Here is a 6874-nt window from a genome sequence, read left to right as displayed (position 1 = left end):
AGCAAATAAGGTTAAATGCCCTTTTCTGGTTCTCCTCTTCAGAACTGACCATGGATTTGTCTGCTTCAGCTCACAGAATTCGCTATGGGTTGTCTATTTTCATGGACCCTGCCTTGCAGTTAACCCCTCTGCATTAGGCTCTGAGATGGCAAGCGTTCTGCTGACTTCCGAACTTCATGCCTGCAGTTACCTTGAGGTGCCCTGTCACCTGATCCCTCCGTCCTGTAAGGCCCCTGGTCCTCTGCCTTAAGACACTTGTGCCCTAAGAGGGGGTAGATCTAATTTGGTCCATGAATTGTTAGGCACACACAGTGTCCTTATAAAGGGTTCCATAATGAAACACATTTTTTTTTTTATATTTGAGGAACACTGTGTGCCCACTCTAAAAAATCACAACTCACATTGAAAGGCTCTAAGAAGATCTGAACTTAGAATTTAATGAAGCACAGAGTCCTTCCCCTCCCCTGTGCAATATCTAGTGCTCATCAGGGCCTTTACATCCTGTGGAGCTAAATGTTCTGGGAAATTATGAAGTAGTAACATGTTTACCTTTAGAAAATTCCTGTCTTCACCTTCTTACTTACTGTTTGTAGGACCAGGACAATTGAGAAAGAGCAACTAAGTAACTCAAACTGAATCTCCACACTGTGGCAACTTATAACATTAACTGTTTAATGAAGTTAAATGAAGACTCTCTGTTTTATTAGAACTAGTATCACCTAAAAAGTTTCTCTGAATCTGCTACTTTAAATGAGTATAAAATACATACAGAGCAAAATCAAGGAAGAGATTTTAAATTAGAACTAATTTAAACTATTTTAAAATGTAAACAAACAGTTTGGGGTACTGCACTATGTGTAAATATGCTCACTTTTACTGCAGTAATGACATATCCTTTAGTAAAGTTTCAAGAATGTTATATGGAATTTAAATTTCTGAATGTGAATATATATTTGCATTAACTAGAATGATTATACATGTTAATTCAAAGTGAAGAATAAAGAACATTTGTTTAGCTAAAATATGTTTATTATATTCAAGCTACCATCCAAAAGACTCCCATTTTTACATATAAATAAACCCAGAATTTAAAGATTATATAAAACAACATTAAAATCTAAGACTTTTTTCTTTCTTTTTTCTTTCTCTTTTCCATCTTAGTTTTGGTTTGAATTACTCTTTCTCTCAGTGTTATTTATTTTCATTTTTATTTTGGAAAGAACACGTGGCATGAGATCTACCTTCTTAAAATGTTAAGTGTATAAGATATTATTGTTGACTTTAGTTACAGGGCTCTACACAGATCTCTAGAGCTCACTCATCTTCTTCCTTGACTGAAATTTCATGCCCTTTGATTAGTAAGTCTGCTTTTCCCCTCTTTTCAGCCTCTTGCAACCACTGTCCACTCTTTGACTCTGTGAATTCCAGTATTTCAGTTCCCCATACACATGGAACCATGCAATATCTATCTTTCCATGATGGATTCATCTCACTTAGCGAAATGCCCTCAAGGTTCTTCCATGCTGTTGCCTGTTGTATTACCTTATTGTTTTAGGGTGGAATAATATTCCATTTCATGTATATATTACATTTTCTTCATTCACTGATTTTGTTGATGGACACTCGGGTTATTTCCATATCTTGGCTATTGTGAGTAGTGCTGCAGTGAATACACAAGTGCTAGTATCTCTTTTGGAGAAGGCGATGGCACCCCACTCCAGTGCTCTTGCCTGGAGAATCCCAGGGACGGAGGAGCCTGGAAGACGGCAGTCCATGGGGTGGCTGAGGGTCAGACATGACTTCACTTTCACTTTTCACTTTCATGCATTGGAGAAGGAAATGGCACCCCACTCCAGTGCTCTTGCCTGGAAAATCCCATGGACGGAGGAGCCTGGAAGACGGCAGTCCATGGGGTGGCTGAGGGTCAGACATGACTTCACTTTCACTTTTCACTTTCATGCATTGGAGAAGGCAATGGCACCCCACTCCAGTGTTCTTGCCTGGAGAATCCCAGGGACGGGGGAACCTGTTGGGCTGCCTTCTATGGGGTCACACAGAGTTGGACACGACTGAAGTGACTTAGCAGCAGTATCTCTTTGAGATTCTGATTTTAATTCCTTTGGATAAATACCCAGAACTGGGGTTGCTGGATCATATGGTAGTTCTATTTTTAATTTTTGAGGAACTTCCATACTGCTTTTCATAGTGGCTGCCCCAACTTGCATTCCCATAAACAGTATGCATCCTTTGTAATTTTTTACTGAAGGCTGATGTTTTGTATGTGTGCACATATTAATGTAAGAACCACCACAACAGCAAACTTCTAACCCCGCCCAATTCCTAAGACAAACACAAAACCTATAAACTTAGCAGGTCTTGTCTTCTGCGGGTCTATGGGTTTTGTGTTTGTCTCAGGAATTGGGCTGGGTTAGAAGTCCGTTGCGGTGGTGGTTGTTATCAGGTCACCATTACAGCTTCTGTGACCTGCCTGTGGATATGTGGACTTCCCACGAGCTCCTGTCCCATCTCCAGATGTGACACTGTCTTCTCTTCACGCATATCCCTGTCCTTTCTAGGGATGGGCTTCTCTTTTACTCTGTCCACTCCTGCAGAGAAGTTTCCAGGGGTGTCCATCAGTGAGTGCTTTTTGTGGTTTTGGTGCCCTTACCTTTCAGATTTTAAGGCTGTTCTTCCTCAGGGGAACTGAATCTCAGTGATTCCATTCCTCTGTCATCTGCAGTGTGATTACACAGGAGATCTTCGGTGCTTACAATTTGCCCACTCACAGCCATTGCCATCTCTGAGCTTTCTAAAGAGATTAAATAAATGCAAACATTTGATTGCATATTCCTTCTTTCTCCCAAGTCTGGTAGTACATGTTGACTTAACAGAAAAACATGTTAGTGTGACTGCTCAAGAATAATGTTTTTAATTAAGAGGAAGCAAATTGCCCAGGCTCATAAGTCCAGTATATATGCTTATCAAATTTAATCAAAACTTCCCACTGTACCAGCTGTTATTACAGAATTAGACTGAAATTCTCCTGAGAAAATATTCTTCTTGCAAGGTTGCAATATTATTTTTGTTTCATTTTCTCTACAGGTCAATCCAGAAATAGTAGATAATGCAATAATAATCTATTCTGTAAAATTTCTTAAATCCACTTTCTAGCTTTAGTCTCCTTGGCTCACCCTGAATAATTAGGGACAGTCTTTGTAGATGTAACACAGACACACACTTGCTTGCATGCACACCTTTTCATACTTTGAGGAACATGGCCTACTTAAGGCCAGTTAACTCCAGTGAAGCTTAATATCCCAGAACCTTATTTTAAGTAGCTTCCTCCTCTTTAGCAGAGCTATACTGTAACTAACCTTAAACCAGGCACCCCACGTTCTACTTATCTCCAGCAGAAGCACACCTTTTAAATATTTTGATCACAGAATACCTTGCTTAACCTGTTGTATCTTTCCATAGATCAAATAAATGGAAATGAAGAATAAGTAATTAACAGATGACCAGATCGCTTCTGTAGCTTCCCCTTCAGTAATCTCACAAACAAACTGTGTCAACAAACTGTGTGAACAGGATAGCATCTAAAGAAAGATCACAAGAAGTCAATAAGCCTGCACACACTGTGGGATGGTGATGACTCTGATCCCCATTTCAGTGATTAACTGAGATTACTTCCCTTTTCATTTAAAAACTTTCATGGCTGAGCAGAATCTTCCAAGTTGGTTTTTGGAGTCCCTGCATCTGCCTTCTCCCAAGATTGCAGGCTTTTTTTTTTTTTTTTTAACTTTACAATATTGTATTGGTTTTGCCATATATCAACATGAATCCGCCACAGGTATACATGTGTTCCCCATCCTGAACCCTTCTCCCTCCTCCCTCCCTGTACCATCCCTCTGGGTCGTCCCAGTGCACCAGCTCCAACCATCCAGTATCATGCATTGAACCTGGACTGGCGACTCATTTCATATATGATATTATACATGTTTCAATGCCATTCTCCCAAACCATCCCACCCTCTCCCTCTCCCACAGAGTCCAAAAGACTGTTCTATACATCAGTGTCTCTTTTGCTGTCTCGTATACAGGGTTATTGTTACCATCTTTCTAAATTCCATATATAGACTTTCTGATTAAATGAAACATTATCCATTTTTACCAACACTTGCCTCTCAAGTATTGATTTTTGAGCAGGAGCAAGCCAGAGCTGAGTTTGGTAACATTATGGTCAATGCTTAGACTGATGAGCTCAGTTCTGATATTAGTTCTAATCTTCCTTTGAGGCCCACATCTTAGATTATGTTTTCTTTGACCCAGGTGGGAAGAGCTTACTGGGGACTTCTCTAGGCTTCTATGGTGCCAGAGCAAGTCTCTGAGATGCAGGAACCACCTGACACTATGCTTGTTTCCTTAGATGAAAAGGAGGGGAAAGTGAAATACCAAAAAACATACTGCTTTAGTGGCCTGCTTACTTTCAGTTGCATCTGAAACATGGGTTTAGGTTCTTCAGGAGTAAGGAGTGGTCACAGCTGCCCCTGGCTATGAAGGGGACTCCCCCAAATGCCCTCTGAATGTCTTGCTGGCATGATCCTAGATTTCCTGCATGGTTAGTCTCTCCTCAAGTTATTCAGGACCTTGAACTGCTGCCAAATTTTAAAGCAAATTGCATCCTAGAAAATTACTCACATTCTCCATGGTCAGTTCTCTCTGTATAATGGGGTTAAGAGTTCCTGACTCATACAGTTGTTATGAGAACTGAACACAGAGCACTTAGAGTGGGGTCTGGACCATAGCAAGCTCACAGTAACTACAATTTCTGCAGCTGCTACAATAACTGTGGTTACTACTGATGCTTCTCATCACAAAGGCCCTCAACAATTTCTTCTTGTACCTAAAATTGAACACAAACCCCTGGCTAAGGCTGTGAGGTCTGTACCAGCTGCCTCATCTCTCTGCCAGCCTCATGTCTCTCCTGCCCTCCACGGTGACCCAGCTCCGTCTGTCCTTTGCTCCCTGTGCCAGTCGGTGAGCCACTGTCTGCCAGCCCCACACCTGCCCTCCCCACGGCTCTCAGTTCTGAGCTGGGTCCCGAGTCACAGGCCTGCCTGCCCGCTGCTCCCAGATCCTGACCGTCAGGGTGTTGGTCGGAAGGCATGTGGGTCGGGGGACTGTAGCCCCCTGCTTCCTATTCCTGTCAGAGGTGCCTGGGGAAAAGGCCCTTCACTGTGTCTGCAGCAGCTGAGCCAGCATCTAGCCATTCTGGTGTTTCCAGAACCAGCCTCAAGGCATGTGATCAAAGACCCAGTCAGCAGAACATCTGAGGGCACCATCCTCAGGCCTCTGGCCTCACCCCCACCTGCCTCTTCTCTGTGCAGCGGGCAGCCACTTACACTGTGTGGCTTCCGCATCCTGGTTACATCCCTTAGGTTACACATCCCCTGTGTTTCCCAGATGAGGCCTTTGTTTATGCCAGCCCCTTGGCTCCCAGGGTTTTCCCCTCTCTCCTACCCTCTCCCTTCTCTGCCCCAGGGCTGGCTGCTGAGTCATCCTTCAGGTATTGGCTTTAAAGCCTTCCCTGGTCTCTTCATCTAAAAGATTCTCTCTTCTTTGTACTTAGTGTATCCTTCACTAGTTTAATTCCTATTATTCCTCCAACTTAATAACTACTATTTGCATTTAGATTAAGGTTTATAAGGGCAGCAAAAATATTTATTTTTCATCTTTAGCACATCTTTAACTTCACAATCAAACAGTGCCTAGAACACAGCAGGTAATCACTAGACATGTCTCCAAGGAGTAGGTGCATTCCTATCACCTTGTGGCTCAGAGCTCTGAAACTCCTTTCCAACCTGCTGCTCCTCCTGGTAAACAAAGAACAAACTGAACTGCATTTGCTGTGAATGTTATTTTCTCTGGGCAATTGAAATGCAAAACTTTTTGCTCACTAAATATTAAGAATAAACCTTATAAAGTTACATGGCATTGTTAAAATGATCTTTTAGGGAATCTACAGAGGTAATTTTTCCTTTCGCATTTTACAAAATAAGATTAATATCAGTAAAGCAGTTAACCTCCCACAGTATATCCATCAGTTTTGACAAGCACAGCCACCAGGGTCCCCAGAAAACTGCATTAAGCTGAATCATGTTTCTTATCATGGTCCCACTGTGCCATGGGTGTCTTAGCAGCATGAAGTTAGGGAAAGATATTTTTTGTTTTTCACTTTATTCTTTTAATCGAAGGATAATTGTTTTACAGATTTTTGTGGGTTTTTCTCATACATCAATAAGAATCAGCCATAGGTAAACCCGTGTCCCCTCCCTCCTGAACATCTCCCTCCCCACCCTTCTAGATTGTCACAGAGCCCCTGTTTGGGTTCCCTAAGTCTTACAGCAAATAGGGAAGGATATTTCAATCCATGACTTCAGTGTAGATGAATATGTCTGTGCTCTTGAACATTTCCTGTTTTTAAATTCAGAGAATTTCCCTTTGTAATATTTGCCTTCATTATGAAGTCTGGCCTCACAAACCACAAATCTGATTTTCATCTTATAACATTACTTATCTCCTGTTAGACTATTTTATGTAAACCACATTGTAGCAACCCACTCTGACAGACAACTAAGTGTGGAAGATGGTGGAGTCAACCAAACATGTGGAATGGCCACACCGAAACTGTTTCTCACACTAGTGGAGATACTGTGAACAGTCCAAGTTGTCAGTAATGTTCGCCTTTGTCTAGTGGAGTGGAGGGAGACAGCTGAACAATCTATGGTTTCCTTCTCTATAAGAGCCTGGGTACCTACAACTTACCTTAGAGTTTTCTTCTCCCCACACCTTTCCATTTCTCCTTTTTTGATCCT

The sequence above is a fragment of the Bos indicus x Bos taurus genome, chromosome 21, assembly GCF_003369695.1.
Source record: "Bos indicus x Bos taurus breed Angus x Brahman F1 hybrid chromosome 21, Bos_hybrid_MaternalHap_v2.0, whole genome shotgun sequence".
Lineage (NCBI taxonomy): Eukaryota > Metazoa > Chordata > Mammalia > Artiodactyla > Bovidae > Bos > Bos indicus x Bos taurus.
Note: the sequence above shows the minus strand (reverse complement) of the source record.